The sequence below is a fragment of the Cervus canadensis genome, chromosome 33 (genome assembly GCF_019320065.1).
Source record: "Cervus canadensis isolate Bull #8, Minnesota chromosome 33, ASM1932006v1, whole genome shotgun sequence".
NCBI classification, from domain to species: domain Eukaryota; kingdom Metazoa; phylum Chordata; class Mammalia; order Artiodactyla; family Cervidae; genus Cervus; species Cervus canadensis.
Genome location: NC_057418.1, coordinates 37,458,418 through 37,476,505, shown reverse-complemented (window position 1 = coordinate 37,476,505; position 18,088 = coordinate 37,458,418). Strand labels below are relative to the sequence as shown.

At 49.2% G+C, this 18,088-nt stretch overlaps 1 long non-coding RNA gene across 2 annotated transcripts; it reads right to left on the bottom strand.

Moving 5' to 3' along the window:
* Nucleotides 1–13,204: 13,204 nt before the first annotated feature.
* LOC122434190 lies at nt 13,205–17,870 on the bottom strand. 2 transcript variants are annotated; one of them, XR_006267289.1, is made up of 3 exons: nt 17,535–17,870; nt 16,770–16,998; nt 13,205–16,622 (listed from the first exon to the last, which is right to left on the bottom strand). It is a non-coding gene; the product is annotated as an uncharacterized LOC122434190 (long non-coding RNA). The 2 variants fall into 2 exon arrangements; XR_006267288.1 differs by lacking the exon at nt 17,535–17,870 and having other exon boundaries at nt 16,770–17,174.
* Nucleotides 17,871–18,088: the final 218 nt, after the last annotated feature.

The window sequence follows — 18,088 nt, the reverse complement described above, 5'->3', positions numbered from 1 at the left end:
AAGAAGCATAAATATATAGAAATTTTAGAAATTTTATTGGTTTAGTTGATTTATAATCTTGTGTTAATTTCTACTGTATAGCAAAATGACTCAGTTATTATATTATTTTCCATTATGGTTTATCTCAGGATATTGAATGCTGTTCCCTGTGCTATACAGTAGGACCTGATTGTTTATCCATTCTAAATGGAACAGTTCTCATCCGCTAACCCCAAGCTCCCAACCCTTGCCTCCCCACCCTTCTCCCCCTCGGTAACCACAAGTCTGCTCTCTACGTCTGAGTATGTTTCTGTAGATGTATTCATTCGTCATATTTTAGATCCACATGTCATATGGTATTTGTCTTTCCCTTTCTGACATACTTTGCTTAGTATGATAATCTTCAGTTCCATCCATGTTGCTGCAAATGGCATTATTTCATTCTTTTTACTGACTGTGTGATATCCCACTGTGTATCTGCACCGCCTCTTCTTTATCCACTCCTCTGATGATGGAGATTTAGGTTGTTTCCATGCCTTGGCTTTTGTGAACAGTAATGCTACAAACATACAGATGTGTGGATCCTTACATGGACGCAACTAGAGTTTATCATACTGAGTGCAGTGAGTCAGAAGAGAAAGACAAATACCATATGAAATCACTTATATATGGAATCTAACATATGGCACAGATGAAGCTATCTACAAAACAGAAACAGATTCATAGACATCGAGATCAGACTTTGTGGTTGCCAAGGGGAGGCAGGAGGGAGAGGAATGAGCTGGGAGTTTGGGGTCAACAGATGTAAACAATTATATTTAGAATGAATAAGCAAGGTCCTACTGTGTAGCACAAGGAACTATATTCAATATCCTGTGATAAACCATAATGGAAAAGAATATTAAAAAAGAACGCATGTGTGTGTATCACTGAGTCACTCTGCTGTAGGGCAGAGATTGGCACAATGTTATGAATCAACTATATTTCCATTAAAAAAAGGTACAATGAGGTACACCTCATACCAATCAGAGTGACTATCTTTAAGAAGTATCATTATTGTTTAATAAATGCTGGAGCGGGTGTGGAGAAAGAGCACCGTCTTACCCTGTAGGTGGGAATATGAACTGGTGTAGCCACTGTGGAGAACAGTGTGGAGGGTCCTCAGAAAGCTAAAAATAGAGCTGCCATATGATCCCGCCATCCCACTCCTGGGCATATATCCAGATGAAACTGTAATTTGAATAGAAATTGATTTTATTAAGATCAACACTAAACAGAACAGATAAAGATCTGACCGCTCTTGGGAACACTGACAAAACTTTGGGCAAGAATTAAATGGAGACCATAACAACTGTAATCAGACGGTCTACAGTTTTACTGTAGATGAGGCCACATGAACGTACCAGAAGCAAATGCAGGTTGACACGCAGAGATGAGAACTCTCGGCGTTTCTCCTGCCTGGTGTTTTCCGGGCTTTGGCGTCTGTGGTTTAGTGTCGGACATTAATCCAGGGACACTGGCAGACGTTATCGTTTCAGATCTCTCTCCTTCCCCTTCCCGTCTTTTCCTTCTGGTGTTCCCATTACCCTGAGCCGTGTCTGGTCAGCCTCTGTCTTCGTCCTCTTTGCTCTTCAAGGCTGGAAGTTTCTACGCAATATCTTCCAGCTCAGCCATGCAGTCGGCCGACCAGCCCATCAGAGATGCTCTTCATTTCTTTCACATTTTTGTTTTCTTTTTTATCTCCAGCGTATTTTTTGGTTCTTACTTGGGATTTACACCTCTTCTTACATGGCTCATCTGTTCTTGCATGCCGTCCACTGTCCACTGTACCTGTTACAGCCTGTGGCAGATTCATCATAGTGTTTTGAATTCCAGGTCTGCTAATTCCAACACTCCAGCTCCCCAATCTGGTTATGATGCTTGTTCTTCAGACTGTGGTTTCTGTCTCTTAGTATGCCTTCTAACGTTTGTTTGATGGCTAGACATGGTGTAACTGGGTAAGAGGAGCTGCTGAAAGAGGGCCTTGGGGATGTGCTGGGGTGAGGGGAGGGAAGCACCCTCTGTCCTGAGACCAGGCCCCAGTTTAGACGCACATGAGTGCCTGGACTGGACTTTCACTGGGCATCTCAGGCCATCTCAGGATGGCTACAGGGGCCTGAAGGGGGGCACCTCCCTCTGCCCGGCTCGGTTACGTTTTGACGAAACCGCAGCTGGGCAGTGCTGGCAGCCAGTCTTCCCCGAGGGCAGGCCTCGGGCAGGGGAGAGGAGCACAGGCCACCCCACCCACCCCTGGCCACTGCAGTGCTCTTGGTGGGGGCAGGGAAGGGGAGGCAAATGTTTCACTGCAGCTTGAACCTTTGTAGCATCTTTATGAAATTACAAAGTCACGTGTGACTAGAAATGGCTTTTTGTTCTTGGCATACTGAGTTGAATGCAAAATTCTGTGAATTTGGTTGCAAATGTAGAGGCAGCGCTGGACTCCTTTCAGAACACCACGCCTGGGAGCAGCAGTCACTCCCTGGAGCTGTGGTCTGGTCTTCCCGGGTGGACCCCCATACTTACGGTCTTAGGGTGAATTATTAAAGCTTTGACTGCTGTGTTGGTTCTGACTATTTAAATTTCACATCTTTGATTATTGGGGATTATTGTGGGGTCTAGGCTCAGGAGTGGAGTCTAGACTCAGGAGGGGTTCTAGGCTCAGGAGGGGCTCTAGACTCCTGAGGGAGTCTAGACTTAGGAGAGGGGTCCAAGCTCAAAAGGACATCTAATGCTCAGGAAGGGGTCCAGGCTCAGAAGGGGGTCTAGGCTCAGGAGGGGGTTCTAGATGCAGGAGGGGGGTGTCTAGGCTCAGGAGGGGGTCTAGACTCAGGAGGGGTTCAGGTTTCAGAGGAGGGGCATAGCCTCAGCATCTGTCTTAATGGCTGGGTCAGAAAGGGGATCTCACTTCTCACTCTGACTTCTAACTTCCGAGGGTTCCTTTGTCTTTGGGCTGTTTTACTTCAGATTTATGTTCTGACATCATCCCAATTATGGACCACCAGCAATTTTTCCTTGATTCTTCCTGCTCACCTTTCAGGTTAAATTTAGAAATGTTCAGACTGGGCTTTACATGTAAAACAGAACTGATGGGAAAGCAAATGTGAGGATGGCCCTGGGCCATTACTTCTGGGAAGACACAGGAGACCACTTGTTTAAAAACAAAAGCAAACTTTTTTCCTTGCCTTTACTACTTTTCTGGCTGGTCTGACTACTTTCAGTCAGACATTTCAGTCAGTCAGTCGTGTCCGACTCTCTGTGACCCATGGACTGCAGGCTTCCCTGTCCACCACCAACTACTGGAGCTTGTTTAAACTCATGTCCATCGAGTCTGTGATGCCATCCAACCATCTCATCCTCTGTCATCCCCTTCTCCTCCCACTTTCAATCTTTCCCAGCATCAGGGTCTTTTTCAATGAGTCAGTTTTCCACTTTAGGTGGCCAAAGGACTGGAGCTTCAGCTTCAACAACAGTCCTTCCAATGAATATTCAGGATTGATTTCCTTTAGGGCTGACTGATTGGGACTCCTTGCAGTCCATGGGACTCTCAAGAGTCTTCTCCAACACCATACTTCAAAAGCATCAATTCTTTGGTGCTCCACTTTCTCTATAGTCCAGCTCTCACATCCATACAGGACTACTGGAAAAACCATAGCTTTTACTAGACAGACCTTTGTTGGCAAAGTAATGTCTCGGCTTTTTACTATGCTGTCTAGGTTGGTCATAACTTTTCTTCCAAGGAGCAAGTATCTTTTAATTTCATGGCTGCAGTCACCATCTGCAGTGATTTTGGAGCCCAAAAAAAGAAAGTCTGTCACTGTTTCCATTGTTTCCCCATCTATTTGCCATGAAGTGATGGGACCAGATGCCATGATCTTAGTTTTCTGAATGTTGAGTTTTAAGCCAGCTTTTTCACTCTCCTCTTTCATTTTCATCAAGAGGCTCTTTAATTCTTCTTTGCTTTCTGCCAAAAGTGTGGTGTCACCTGACTACCTTCAGTTCAGTTCAGTTCAGTTGCTCAGTCGTGTCTGACTCTGCGACCCCATGAATCGGAGCACACTAGGCCTCCCTGTCTATCACCAACTCCCGGAGTTTACTCAAACCCATGTCCATCGAGTCGGTGATGCCATCCAACCATCTCATCCTCTTGTCGTCCCCTTTTCCTACTGCCCCCAATCCCTCCCAGCATCAGGGTCTTCTCCAATGAGTCAACTCTTCGTATGAGGTGGCCAAAGTACTGGAGTTTCAGCTTCAGCATCAGTCCTTCCAATGAATATTCAGGACCGATCTCCTTTAGGATGGACTGGTTGGATCTCCTTGCAGTCCAAGGGACTCTCAAGAGTCTTCAACACCACAGTTCAAAAGCATCAATTTTTCGGTGCTCAGCTTTCTTCACAGTCCAACTCTCACATCCATACATGACCACTGGAAAAACCATAGCCTTGACCAGACGGACCTTTGTTGGCAAAGTAACAGCTCTGCTGTTTAATATGCTATCTAGGTTGGTCATCACTTTCCTTCCAAGGAGTAAGTGTCTTTTAATTTCATGGCTGCAGTCACCATCTGCAGTGATTTTGAAGCCCCCCCAAAATAAAGTCTGACACTGTTTCCACTGTCTCCCCATCTATTTCCCATGAAGTTATGGGACCAGATGCCATGATCTTAGTTTTCTGAATGTTAAGCTTTAAGCCAACTTTTTCATTCTCCTCTTTCACTTTGATCAAGAGACTTTTTAGTTTATCTTCAGTTTCTGCCATAAGGGTGGTGTCATCTGCATATCTGAGGTTATTGATATTTCTCCCGGCAATCTTCATTCCAGCTTGTGCTTCTTCCAGCCCAGCATTTCTCATGATGTACTCTGCATATAAGTTAAATAAGCAGGGTGACAATATACAGCCTTGACGTACTCCTTTTCCTATTTGGAACCAGTCTGTTGTTCCATGTCCAGTTCTAACTGTTGCTTCCTGACTTGCGTAAAAGGTTTCTCAAGAGGCAGGTCAGGTGGTCTGGTATTCCCATCTCTTTCAAATTTTCCACAGTTTATTGTGATCCACACAGTCGAAGGCTTTGGCGTAGTCAATAAAGCAGAAATAGGTGTTTTTCTGAAACTCTCTCGCTTTTTCGATGATCCAGTGGATGTTGGTAATTTGATCTCTGGTTCCTCTGCCTTTTCTAAAACCAGCTTGAACATCTGGAAGTTCACGGTTCACATATTGCTGAAGCCTGGCTTGGAGAATTTTGAGCATTACTTTACTAGTGTGTGAGATGAGTGCAACTGTGTGGTAGTCTGAGCATTCTTTGGGATTACCTTTCTTAGGGATTGGAATGAACACTGACCTTTTCCAGTCCTGTGGTCACTGCTGAGTTTTCCAAATTTGCTGGCATATTGAATGCAGCACTTTCACAGCATCATCTTTCAGGATTTGAAATAGCTCAACTGGAATTCCACCACATCCACTAGTTTTGTTCGTAGTGATGCTTTCTAAGGCCCACTTGACTTCACATTCCAGGATGTCTGGCTCTAGGTGACTGATCACACCATTGTGACTACCTTAGAAACGAGAAATTCTTGTTCGTCCAGAATCTGTTTGGTCATTTACCCCCACAGTGCCCCCCTGCAAAGGACCTTGGCTTGGTTTACTTTGGGAAGGGGTAGGGCAGATGGATGGGGTGGGGGATGGGGGTGGGGGGATGGGGTGGAGCAGGGGGTGGGGGTGAGAGTGGGGTGGGTGAGAAGGTCTCCTCTGAGGTCCCTCCAGGGTGCTGATGTCAGAAGAGCCTGCCCCTGGTGCAGGGTGTGGACCCTCAGCCCCCTGTGCTGTTTCTCCAGCATCACCAGATCCTCAGGCTCAGAGATGCCCGTCCACCTGCCCACCTGCTGTGTGTGCTGTCTGATGACCACCCACCTGCTCTCGAGCCTGATGCTCTTGGGGTCCCTCCGACCTGTGGGAAGAACCAGTCCTCTTACGGAAACCTGCTGGGAGGCAGCCATCTATCCATTCACGCCCTCTTGTGGCCTCTGAACAACCTGAGGATAAAGCCCATAGCACTCATATGGGGACCCTCAGCCTCCAGCAGTTTCTGGCCCATCATGGGTTCTGGTAAATCTTTGCAGAAAGGAGTTAGGTTGAGGGGCTCATCAAAGTCCTACTGGAGAAGTACAGGGAGGGGCTTAAGGCAGGAAATAGCTTGCGTGGTGGGGGCGGGGGCCACGGGGACCCCCATAGTGGACCTCCACGCTGGTTCCCGCAGAGGGTCTTCTCAGTTCTTCCAAGTCCTCAGACTAGTGAAGCCAGATCCACCAGGGTCATCGTCCCCTTGGCTTAAAGGTGACCAACTAAGGGCTCGCATCAAGTCTGGAACGATACTCTTAGACTTTGTTATATAAGAGAAGGAATCCAGGCTCAGTTTTGGTGGCTAGATGCATTTATGGTGATATTTCATGATTACGTAGTTATAGAAAGCAGCTGGATAAACATATCCTAGTATAAACCACAGAGAGCAGATGAGCTGAAAAGGGTAATTCATTTAATTCAATACAGGAAATGGTATCTTGGCATTCAACTTATATATTCCAAATATTCACTTCTCCATGCACATAAAAATGTGAAGCCTAATAAAATACAGATTACAAAAATAAAATCTTTCATACTAGTTTTATTATAAAATAGTATTTCTAAGCCTTTCCATTATCTTGAAAATTATTTTTCTTCCATAAGGTAGCATAAGAAGTATTGCAAAGTCTTGAAGAAAGTTAAACTTTAGAAAATTAACTGGCTATGGGTACAGACATTGGGCTTATCTGTTTGTTTCTGAGGCCTTGTTAGCTTGGCATTCTAGACTGTGTTCCCCAGGGAGCTTCTGCTTTGTTGTTGTTGTTCATTCGCTAAGTTGTGTCTGACTTTTTGCGATTCCGTGGACTGCAGCACACTAGGCTTCCCTGTCTTTCACTGTCTTCTGGAGTTTGCTCAAACTTGTGTTCATTGAGTCGGTGATACCATCAAACCATTTCATCCTCTGTCATCCCCTTCTCCTCCTGCCTTCAATCTTTCCCAGCATCAGGGTCTTTTCAAATGAGTCAGCTCTTCGCATCAGGTGGCCAAAGTATTGGAGTTACAGCTTCAACATCAGCCCTCCCAATGAACACTCAGGACTGATCTCCCTTAGGATGGACTGGTTTGATCTCCTTGCAGTCCAAGGGACTCTCAAGAGTCTTCTCCAACACCACAGTTCAGAAGCATCACTTCTTTGGTGCTCAGCCTTCTTTATGGTCCAACTCTCACATCCATACGTGACTACTGGAAAAACCATAGCTTTGACTATATAGACCTTTGTTGGCAAGGTGATGTCTCTACTTTTTAATACACTGTCTAGTTTTGTCATAGCTTTTTTTTCCAAGGAGCAAGCGTCTTTTAATTTCACACGTACAAAACAGAAGGACAGTTGGCAGACATGGAGGTTTCTGTTTGGTGTTGTGACAGCTGGACATCGGTAGGAATGGACAGGGTTACAGCCTTCTCAGAGGTAAGGACTCTGCGTTCAGGGCTAGGGAGCCACCCACTCACCCAAGGTCACAGAATCCCGGCTCCTGGCCGTCCCTTTGTGCTTCTTCCCCTGCCTAAGGCGTCAACTTCTTCAAAATCCAAGAGCCCCCACTTTCTGCGAGAGTTTGGCCTTTTTGGAGTTAATACAACTTCATCATTTTTAAGTTAAAACATCCATCCTGAACCAGGTAGCAAGCTCTGGTCTAATTCAGGTCGTTTCTCTGCTTCTGTGCATGACCACCCTCTGAGGCAGTGGAAGCATCACTCGTGTGGGACGGTAAAGGAGGCTGAGCAAAGACCTGGCTGAAGCAGCCAGTTGTGCGAAGGACACACTTCCTAAGGACATGCTTTCACTTTTCAGGTCTCACGTGGAATATGGCACATTGAGTTCTCTTATGCCCTGTAGGAGGGCCTCTTCCATAAATAGCTCACCATTTTAGCCAGTTAACTGAATTCTCACGTTGCCCCCAGTGGAAACTCGAGCAGATCCTTCTTCCTTTTGCTGCCAACGATGGAGCAGCCCCTGTGCAGCTTCAGGCCCGTGTGGGCACTGGAGATGGCTCTGTGTGAGATGATGGAGTTGGGAGTTTGCAGGAAAGTGCTCAGAGCTGGGCTTCCCTGGTGGCTCAGTGGTGAAGAATCCACCTGCCAGTGCAGGAGCCACCGGTTCGATCCCTAGCATGGGAAGATGGCACGTGTCAAGGAACGACTAAGCCTGTGTGCCACAACTACAGGGCCTGTGCCCTAGAGCCGGGGCCACAGCTTCTGAAGTCTGTGGGCCTTAGAGCCTGTGCTCCCCAACAAGGGAAGCCTCTGCCAGGAGAAGCCGTGCTCCACAACTAGAGAAGAGCCCGTGTAGCAGTGAAGACCAGGCTCAACCAACAATAAGTAAACAAAATTATATATAAAGTACTAAGTGCTGTGCTTAGTCACATCAGACTCTTTGCAACCCCATGGACTGTAGCCCACCAGGCTTCTCTGTCCATGGATTCTCCAGCAAGAATACTGGAGTGGGTTGCCATGCCCTCCTCCAAGCGATCTTCCCAACCCAGGGATGGAACCCAGGCCTCCTGCATTGCAGGCAGATTCTTTACCATATGAGGCACCAGGGAAGCCCACCAAGCGCTGTGTCTCCCCTTAAACATGAGTGGCTTATTTATATGAGAAAAGCAAACCCATGCCCTAGCCTTAGGGACGTGTTGCAAATTTAGCAGGGTAAATATTCTACTATAAAGAAAGCTGAGCGCCAAAGAATTTATGCTTTTGAACTGTGGTGTTGGGAGAAGACTCTTGAGAGTCCCCTGGACTGCAAGGAGATCCAACCAGTCCATCCTAAAGGAGATCAGTCCTGGCTGTTCATTGGAAGGACTGATGTTGAAGCTGAAGCTCCAACACTTTGGCCACCTGATACGAAGAGCTGAGTCACTGGAAAAGACCCTTATGCTGGGAAAGATTGAGGGCAGGAGGAGAAGGGGATGACAGAGGATGAGATGGTTGGATGGAATCATCGACTAGGTGGACATGGGTTTGGGTGGACTCTGGGAGTTGGTGATGGACAGGGAGGCCTGGCATGCTGCAGTTCATGGGGTCACAAAGAGTCGGACATGACTGAGCGACTGAACTGAACTGAAATATTCTACACTTGTAATTATTTGCCTTTGTAAAATTGCAATATTGCCTTTTGTATATTGCAATATTTGAGTCCTATTGGGGAAGGCCTTGGTCTGCTTTTCTCACGATGCCGGAAGCTTTAGAAGCACTTTCCTAAGAAGATGCCCGGAATCCTGTGCTTTCATCACCACTGTTTTCATAAAGGAGCGACGTAGTCTAAACACAGATGAAGAAGACACAGGGTAAGATCAAATGACCCCCAGCAGAAACAAAATAGGAACCAGAGCTCCGTCTCCTCAGAGTCCTCAGAGGCGAAGGGTGGTCCTCGAGTCCATCTCTGAGTGTCCCTGAGCCCTTACTCATCCTTCCCCCCGGTGCTGACTCTGTGTGCAGGACAGTCTCACTCCCTCGGACTGGCCACCCTCCTGCACCTGCTGCCAGCACGACAGACCCACACTAGCCCCCTGGGCTCACTTTTATTTCCTGACCTGCTGCCCTGGTGCCCCAAATGTGGCCTCGGATTCCGAGTTAAGATGAGGTCATCAGGGCGGGTCTCCATGTACAGAACTGGGGTTCTTGGCCGAGACACTCAGGGACACACAGGCCCTCGGGGAGAAGACCCCGGGGACAGGGGTGGGGATCGCAGGCTGCGCCCCATGCTGGCCCTGTTGATCACCCTCCCAACGCCTTGCCGTTGGGAGTCCTCCAGGACTGGGCGTGCCTTTCGGAGTCTGCGCCGCCTTGTGTGGGCACCGTGCTCGGTGCCCCAGGCCGTGGCCCCATCCTCTCAGCCCCGCCCTGCGTCCCGCCCCTCTCTCACCTCCCGTGGCTCCACACCCTTCTCTCCATCCTGCCCCAGTGCCTCGTCTATCTGGGTGCTTGTTTGTGCCCTCATCTCCTGTGATCGCAGGGTGGTGTTTGGGGACCCTCTGGGTGCCTGGGGGACGGTGTCCCGAGGCTGGTCCAAGATCTTCCAGCTCCTTCCCCATCACAGGCCCTGAGAGACCCCGTCAGCTGTGACTTCAGTGAGGAGGGCAAAGCCGCCCGCAGCCCTGACGGCCCCTCAGCTTTACAGAAGGGCAGTCTGGTGTGCCGGGGCGTGCGGGGGGCGTCTCCCTTCTCCGGTGAGGACGCGTCCCATCTCATGGCTTCCGGAGGTACACGGGAGGCCGGGTGCGGCCTCCAGCCGGTTTCCGCCTGTTATGAACCAGCAGGACGAAGCCACGCCCCGGCCTGGAGGTGCCGCTTACCTAGCACTTCCGGGGCTCTCAGAGCAGCTCCCCCTTCGCCGTCTCCTCCGCTGGCCGTCCTGGTTCTCAGCCAACTGGGACGGATGACCCGGAAGAGGGTCGGTGACCTCACAGAGCCCCGCCCCCGCCCGCCTCTCTCTCCACCTGTGGTTTCATCGAAGAGGCTGACGGATACATGAGAACCACAGAAACAGACGCGATATCTGAGGATGAAAGCTTTCTCAGGGCCGTCTGCGCCTGACGCTGTGGTTGTGCCCCATTCAAAACCAGCTTAGTTCAACTAAGTGGCACTGACCCTGAGACCCTGGGCCTCCTAGAGCCGTGGGAGCCGTGGGCAGGCAACCCCGGGTCTTTTGTGATGAACCTGATCTTGAAAGAGCAGCAATGTAATCAGACATGAGAGACACTCTGTGTCCTGCACAGACACATAAAATATTTATGTTTTCTAATTTGGGGAAGTTTTATTTTATAATTTGAAAAAAAGATACTCAAGGTCCGTCTAGTCAAAGCTATGGTTTTTCCAGTGGTCATTTATGGATGTGAGAGTTGGACTATAAGAAAGCTGAGCACCGAACAATTGATGCTTTTGAACTGTGGTGTTGGAGAAGACTCTTGAGAGTCCCTTGCACTGCAAGGAGATCAAACCAGTCCATCCTAAAGGAAATCAGTCCTGAATATTCCGTGGAAGGACTGATGCTGAAGCTGAAGTTCCAATACTTTGGCCACCTGATGCAAGGAACTGAGTCATTGGAAAAGACCCTGATGCTGGGAAAGATTGAACCAGGAGGAGAAGGGGATGACAGAGGATGAGATGGTTGGATGGCATCACTGACTCAATGGACCCGAGTTTGAACAAGCTCCAGGAGTTGGTGATGGACAGGGAGGCCTGGTGTGCTGCAGTCCATGGGGTCACAAAGAATCAGATGCAACCAAGCGACTGAACGGAAGTGAAGCATAGTAAGGGGCTAATGTTAATTTGCCTAAGCTCAGCAGACTGCTGCCCTGGGCACACCTCTTTGTATTAATATGCCCGTATCTGCAGCTTTATCTCCATCCATGTGCTCAGGATGCCTGAGTCCAGTCTCATCAGTAAGAAGAGGTCACAGATGAGATTTCTTATGTCAAAATTGTGTTTCCTTCTCAGGTGCAGTTCACCTAAAGGAAGCAAGCATGGGCTTGGAAGCTGAGCTTCTGTGTTGGTTTGTTCTGTGTTGTGTTCACCTTTGCACGTCCAGTGTTGTTAGAAACCTGGTTACATCTGACACTGTTTCTTTTTTCTTCTATTTATATATTTTTTCTTGAATTGCTAGAGAAAGTCAAGGTACTTCAGTTCAGTCACTCAGTCTTGTCTGACTCTTTGCCGGGAACTCCCATTTAACAAAAGCAACATAGTCACATTTCTCCCAACGGTAAATTAAAACATTTTTCTTAGTATCTGCTGAATTAATTACTCATTAAATGCTTAAATATTGAAGATGCTAAAAAATTAATACCAGAATTTCCCAAATTTGCCTTTTGGGAAAAGCAAAATCACAGCACAGACAAATCAAGACAATGTTGCTTTGTTGAATTTTTATTAAGTCTGTTTCATATTGTTCATGGAAAAAAAAATTATTTGCTGAAGCTTGGAAAACCAGACATGCCTGTGGTACTTATAAAAGCCTGCTGTGTTTCCAGTAACTCGCTCAGCCCGGGCACGGGATCAAGAGAGCCTGCTCTAGCTGTGAGCCCCTGCTGCTCCGGGGGCCTTGGGCTCCGGCACGCCGCCCCGGGCTCTCTGGGAGGAAGACCAGCCGCCCTCAGCCTCGCCATGTGACCGCGGCTCCGTCTGCCGCAGCCTCCCTCTCAGCACTGGGCTGGGGGCTGGCCTGGCCTTGGCTGCTCTGGGCTCTGGGCCCGTGTTCTGGCCCCAGACCCCAGCCTGCTCTGGCCGGTCAGGGGCCCCAGGGCCGGCTTTGCCCCTCTGCCTGGGACCCCTCTCCCCCAGGTCTCCAGAGGGTGGAAGAGAAGCAGGTCCCCAGGCCCCCCCCCCCCCACCGGCCCCATCCCCTCCTTCCTGTGCTGCTGGTGGGTGAGGGGCCCTCAGGATGTCCGGGCACCCAGGGGGTCTACCTCTGGAGCCCTCAGGTCGGGATTAAATGCTCTGGAAGAATACACGTGCGTCACAGCCATTGTCTCTGTCCTTAAGCTGTGGTAGGTGAGAACAGGTCATCCAGGAGTCTGTCACCCATCCCACGAAGGAGGCGGAGCAGACGCCACAGAGAGTAGGTGCCCAGATGCCCATGGAGTCCGGGGGCCCCAGCAAGGCGGGGATCTGGCCATCAGTGTCGGGACAGGGTGGGGACCCCCGTGTTCATGAGAGGTTCACAGAGGTGGGGGACAAGAGCCACAACCCGGGGCCTGCCCTGCAGCAGTTGGGAACAGGCGCCACACCATGGACATGGACGTGGTCAGGCCCAGTGCTTGGATGTCCTGACAAGCTTCCAGGCCTGCAGTCCCATGTCCCCAAGGCAGAGACTGATACACGAGGTGAATACGTGGCATCTGCGGCTGGTAGGCCTCAGAGAGGAAAGCCTTCGGGGGAGCAGGCTTTCCAGGGGCCAGCTGGTGAACACTGTGTCCACAAGGATTCATAAAAGTCTAAGACCACGTGTGTCATCCAGAACACAGATGTTCATGGGTAGGTCCAGTAAAGCAATGCGTAGTTAATTGGTCTTTGTGGCTGTTTTCCTCTGTGGACTCTTGGTTTCCAGGCCACAGGCCACTTGGGAGCAGAGGAATGGCTTCTTCAAAACAGATGCAATTGTTTATTGACACCAATGTACAGACAGGCTCGTTCATCATCATTGTCACTTATAGCACACAGAGTGAGCACCCAAGAGTGAGCACACACGAGCGGACACACAAAAGTGGCACACACCAGCAGGCACACACGAGCAGGCACACACGAGTGGCCAGCCCAGGCAGGTGGGCTCTTCACGGCCCTATTTTATCCTAGAGCATCTGTGTCTCCTCCACCCAGGGTACTGCCCTTCACTGGCTTCAAAGCACCCATTTCATTCTCTGGTTTAGCTTGCTGTTACTCCAGAATCTCTACTTCAGCTGACCCGCCTCACGGACCGGAGCAGAAGCCCCAGAGCCCACCGTGCAGGATGAGCTGGTCAGGGCGTGGGGCAGGGCTGTCAGGAGTACCTGCCTGCCTTACTCCTCCATCGCCTTTGCCATGTGATAAACTGCCTCAAAGTTTAGTGGCTTAAAGTAAGTGAAAGTGTTAGTCGCACTTGTGACCCCAAGGACTCTAGCCTGCCAGGTTCTCTCTCTGTGGGATTTCCCAGGCAAGAGTACTGGAGTGGTTTGCCATTCCCTTCTCCAGGAGATCTTCCCAACCCAAGGGTTGAACTCGCGTCTCTTGCATTGCAGGTAGATTCTTTACCATCTGAGCCACCTAAAAAAATGCTAAATCACGTTGCTCTCAAATCTGCAGCTTTTGGAGACTGGAGGGCATGAGCTGGCCCCTGCTCTCTCCACAGGAAGATTGTGGCTGGGGGCCAGGGGCTCCATCCCAGCAGGGCTTTTTCCATGTGTCCCCCATGTGGGGGCTTCTGGAGCAGTGGCCTTGCTGTCGGGGGCGCTCCTCACCCCGGGTGCCTTCTCTGGGGCCCGGCAGGAACCGAGAGGGGCTCAGGGGCTGGACTGAGCTCAGGTGAGCACCAGTGCAGCAAGGCAGGGATGTGGCCGTGTGGGCCCCCCATCCAGCGCCCCTTCCCACGTCCCTGCAGTCTCTACAGTCTGCTCACCAATTCCAAGAGATGCTGCTCTTGCTGAACTTCAAGTCTCTGCTTTGCTCAGCTACACATGCGCTCACGACCACCCTGCAGTGACTGTGTGGACCTAGTGTGGACTCCTCTTGGTCACTCTCATATGACTGTTCCATTGCACCAGAGTGATGTTAATAACAACACTAATAATCAGTAGTCTCATTAGAGCTGGCAGAAAAAACAAGGAGTGAGTCCCTTGGAACAGAGAAGAACCACGGTGGTGACAAGTTGCTGGAGAGCAAGGCACAGGGGCCGCGCTTCACAGAGGGGTGGGGGTGGGCAGGGAGTGTGCGTGGCCGCCCCCGGGGTCTCAGGACCACCAACCTTCAGGGCTGAGCTGCGCTTAGTTGCTCAGTTGTGTCCAACTTTTGGAGACCCCGTGGACTATACCAGCCAGGATCCTCTGTCCGTGGGATTTTCCAGGGAAGAATACTGGAGTGGGTTGCCATGCCCTCCTCCAGGGGGTCTTCCCAACCCAGGGATGGAAGAGCGTCTCCCCCACTGTAGGCAGATTCTTCACCCTCTGAGCAGCCAGGGAAGCCCTCAGTTCAGGGCAGGGCAGTTTTGATCATTACAGCTTGTAGAGCTGGGAGTCGTGATGACTGTTGTCAGTCTGCTTGGGTTCAGTCACCAGGAGAGCAGAAAAGCCCCAGACCATGGAGCGGAGGGGTGAGGAGACCCCACGGAACAGAGGGGTGAAGAGACAGACCCATGAGCGCACAAAGGCAACGCAGCCACTGGGGGAACAGTTGCTGGGAAGGTGCCTCCACGGAAGAAAGCACCTCTCTGAGCCACAGAAACGCCATCTCCTGACGGCGGTTGCCTGCTCTCCACGGTGGAGGCCTGCAAAAGACATCTCTGCGTCTGCCAGGACCTGGACTTTGAACTCAGCTATTTCACCAGAGATGTTTAAACTGGGGAGAACCAGAGTCTGTTTGAACTCAGTACAAAAATAGCATTTGTGCTCTTTGCAGACTTCTCTAGCAGATTTAATTATGGTCTTTGCAGTCAGGTGAGTGCCCTGGATTCTTTTTTTTTTTTTCTTCTTCTTCTTTTGAATTGCTACTTTCCAGGCAGAATTTTCCTATCTTTCAAAAACCCGTAATTATGTCAAGGAATCCTCAATAAATTATACTCATTTAATTTTATTATGGGAGGGAAGGCTCAAGATGTATGGCTCCTGGTGAAATATCAAGGTGTGATATTTGAACCACACTTTCCAAGAGTCAGTCTGGCAATTTTAGAAGCTTGAAGAGTTAATGAACAGAATAATGATGTTAATTTCAAACAAGCATATGGAAAATAGGAAAGAATAACAATTTCTTAACTTAGTGGGAAGCTGAAGCCTCACATTACAGAAAAACCCACAAAGCAACCATTGTAGAGAACATCCTCTTTGCTTCCCTTACAGAAATTTTTTCTCTTAAAGGAAAAAAATATACATGTATTTAGGTGAGAAAATGTCAGTGCGTCTTCATTTTTCATCCTTGGCTGGAAACAACAAAGCTGAGTTCCGTGCCCTTCACTTCCTCACTGCTCGTTTCCAGCAGGACCGTGATGTCTTTTGTGGTCATGCCACACCTGTGTCATGGCTAGCTCATGGCCACCACAGATGGATCCTGATTCTGTGGGCTCTTGATGCGGAATCAGAGACCTTCTAAAGTGGCTACTGAGGATAGATTCTTGTGCCAGGACGCAGAGACGCCTAAAACCTCTGCAACACCATCATACGAAAGGTAAAACTCTAAAGGGTGACGAGGGAGGACACTTAGATTCACACATAAAACGCTCAAGTGTGTTATCTAGCAGATGGGGTGCAGAAAACTGTACACCCCCTGAGGAGATCGTAGGGTTGCTGGCCCTGAAAGCATGAGGGAGTGCAGGAAAATTAAGTTACAGAAAAAAGAACCAGAAGCTTAAAAAGAAACCAGACTCAGGAAGTATCAGGCATATGTCAATACACAGAATAAAGAGGCCCAAGCTGAACAGAGTTACTGGAGGAGGCAGGAGGGGGAAAGTAAAGTAATTTACATACACACACCCACGCACACACACACAATTTGTCTTATTGATACTTATTCTACATCAAACTGTGAAAAAAAAAAACATACAGAACAGATCACAATAAGATCAGATAGCACAGAAAAGAAAACAGAAAAAGAAAACTGAACGTGTACCTTGAGGAAGACCAGTGGTCCTGAGAATAACGAAAACAGAATCTTGGGATGCTGATGTTGTTCAGTCTCTAAGTTGTGTCCAAGTCTTTGTGACCCCATGGACTGCAGCATGCCAGGCTTCCCTGTCCTTCACCATCTCCTGGAGCTTGCTCAAGCTCATGTGCATCAAGTTGGTGATGCCATCCAACCATCTCATCCTCTGGGATGCTGATAAGAAACCAAGGAGACAGACCCTACGTCATCAACCCTTTAACGAGGGCTGGCTTCACTATCACTCATATTGTCTAAATTGGACTGAAGAATACAATGATTTCACTTAAGCTGAATGAACTGAATTTGCAGATATTCACCTACCTTTGACCAAACCTCTGAATAAAAAGGTGTTTCCACGTTGTTCATCTTTAGTGTGACTTAGTCATTGTGACTCACGCTTTTTCTGCTACTTGGAGCCCATGGCTGACTCCTGTCCATGGTCCCCATCTCCCCCAGGCAGGCCTGAGAGCACTGACCCCTCTGCAGCCAGCAGCCCTGGACTGAGAGCCCATCCCTGGTGTCCTTGGAGAAGCCGCTGACACCACCGAGTCTGTAAAGTGGGGCCAATACGTCAATGCCAGAAAGTTATTTGAGGAAAAAATGAAGATCAAGGTCCACTACACATTGTCTGAAACAGGCTCTAAACGTTTCCTGTTCCAGGAACCTCCCCTCCTCCCGTGTCACCGCTGACCACACAGCAAACCGAGACAGGCCCTCCTCCACACTCCCCTGTGGTCCCTCCTCCCCACTCCATGTGGTTCCTCCTCCCCACTCCATGTGGTTCCTCCTCCCCACTCCCCACGGGCCCTCCTCCCCACTCCCTGTGGGCCCTCCTCCCCACTCCATGTGGTTCCTCCTCCCCACTCCACATGGTTCCTCCTCCCCACTCCACGTGGTTCCTCCTCCCCACTCCATGTGATTCCTCCTCCCCACTCCATGTGGTTCCTCCTCCCCACCCCTTGCTCACCCTCCTCCCCACTCCCCGTGGGCCCTCCTCCCCACTCCTGCAGGCCCTCCTCCCAACTCCTTGCTCACTGTCCACTTGGAGGCGGCTCTGTCTTGGCATCTGGACGGCCATCAGCTCACCTCCCACCTTGGCTTCCAGTGCTCGGCTTCCCTCCTGTTTGGTTTCATGCATCTGAATCGAAATTGAGAAATCCACCTGACATCCACAGGGGTGCTGCCCACCACTTATGTGCTGCGTAGGTGAAGACAAACGGCAGGCGCTTGTTTGCTGGTCTTTACCAAATTTCCCTCACTACCAGCAACCTTTTAGTCCTGAATGGGGACTAGATTTTTCAGTCTGTCTACAAATGTAAGAGTGAAAAAATCATTCATCAGGCCCGTGTGTGTTGAAAGAGGGACAATTTGAAACAAGCTGCGTTATTTGATTTTTATCTTTCACTGAGGCTGGAGACACGATTATTTTTAAACTTTCCTCTCGGTAAGCTTGGCTTGTCATTTTATATCACTGATGTTTTTTCTTTATTTATTCAAGCTGAGAGTTCAGAAATTATTGAAAGCAGGAGTTGTGGGTTGTTACATGTGTGCCCAATAAAAATAAGTTTTCATCAAGCTGTTTGAAGACGTAGTTATAAAATATTTTTAATAAAGTGGCTCCACCTACTCACAGGCTACTT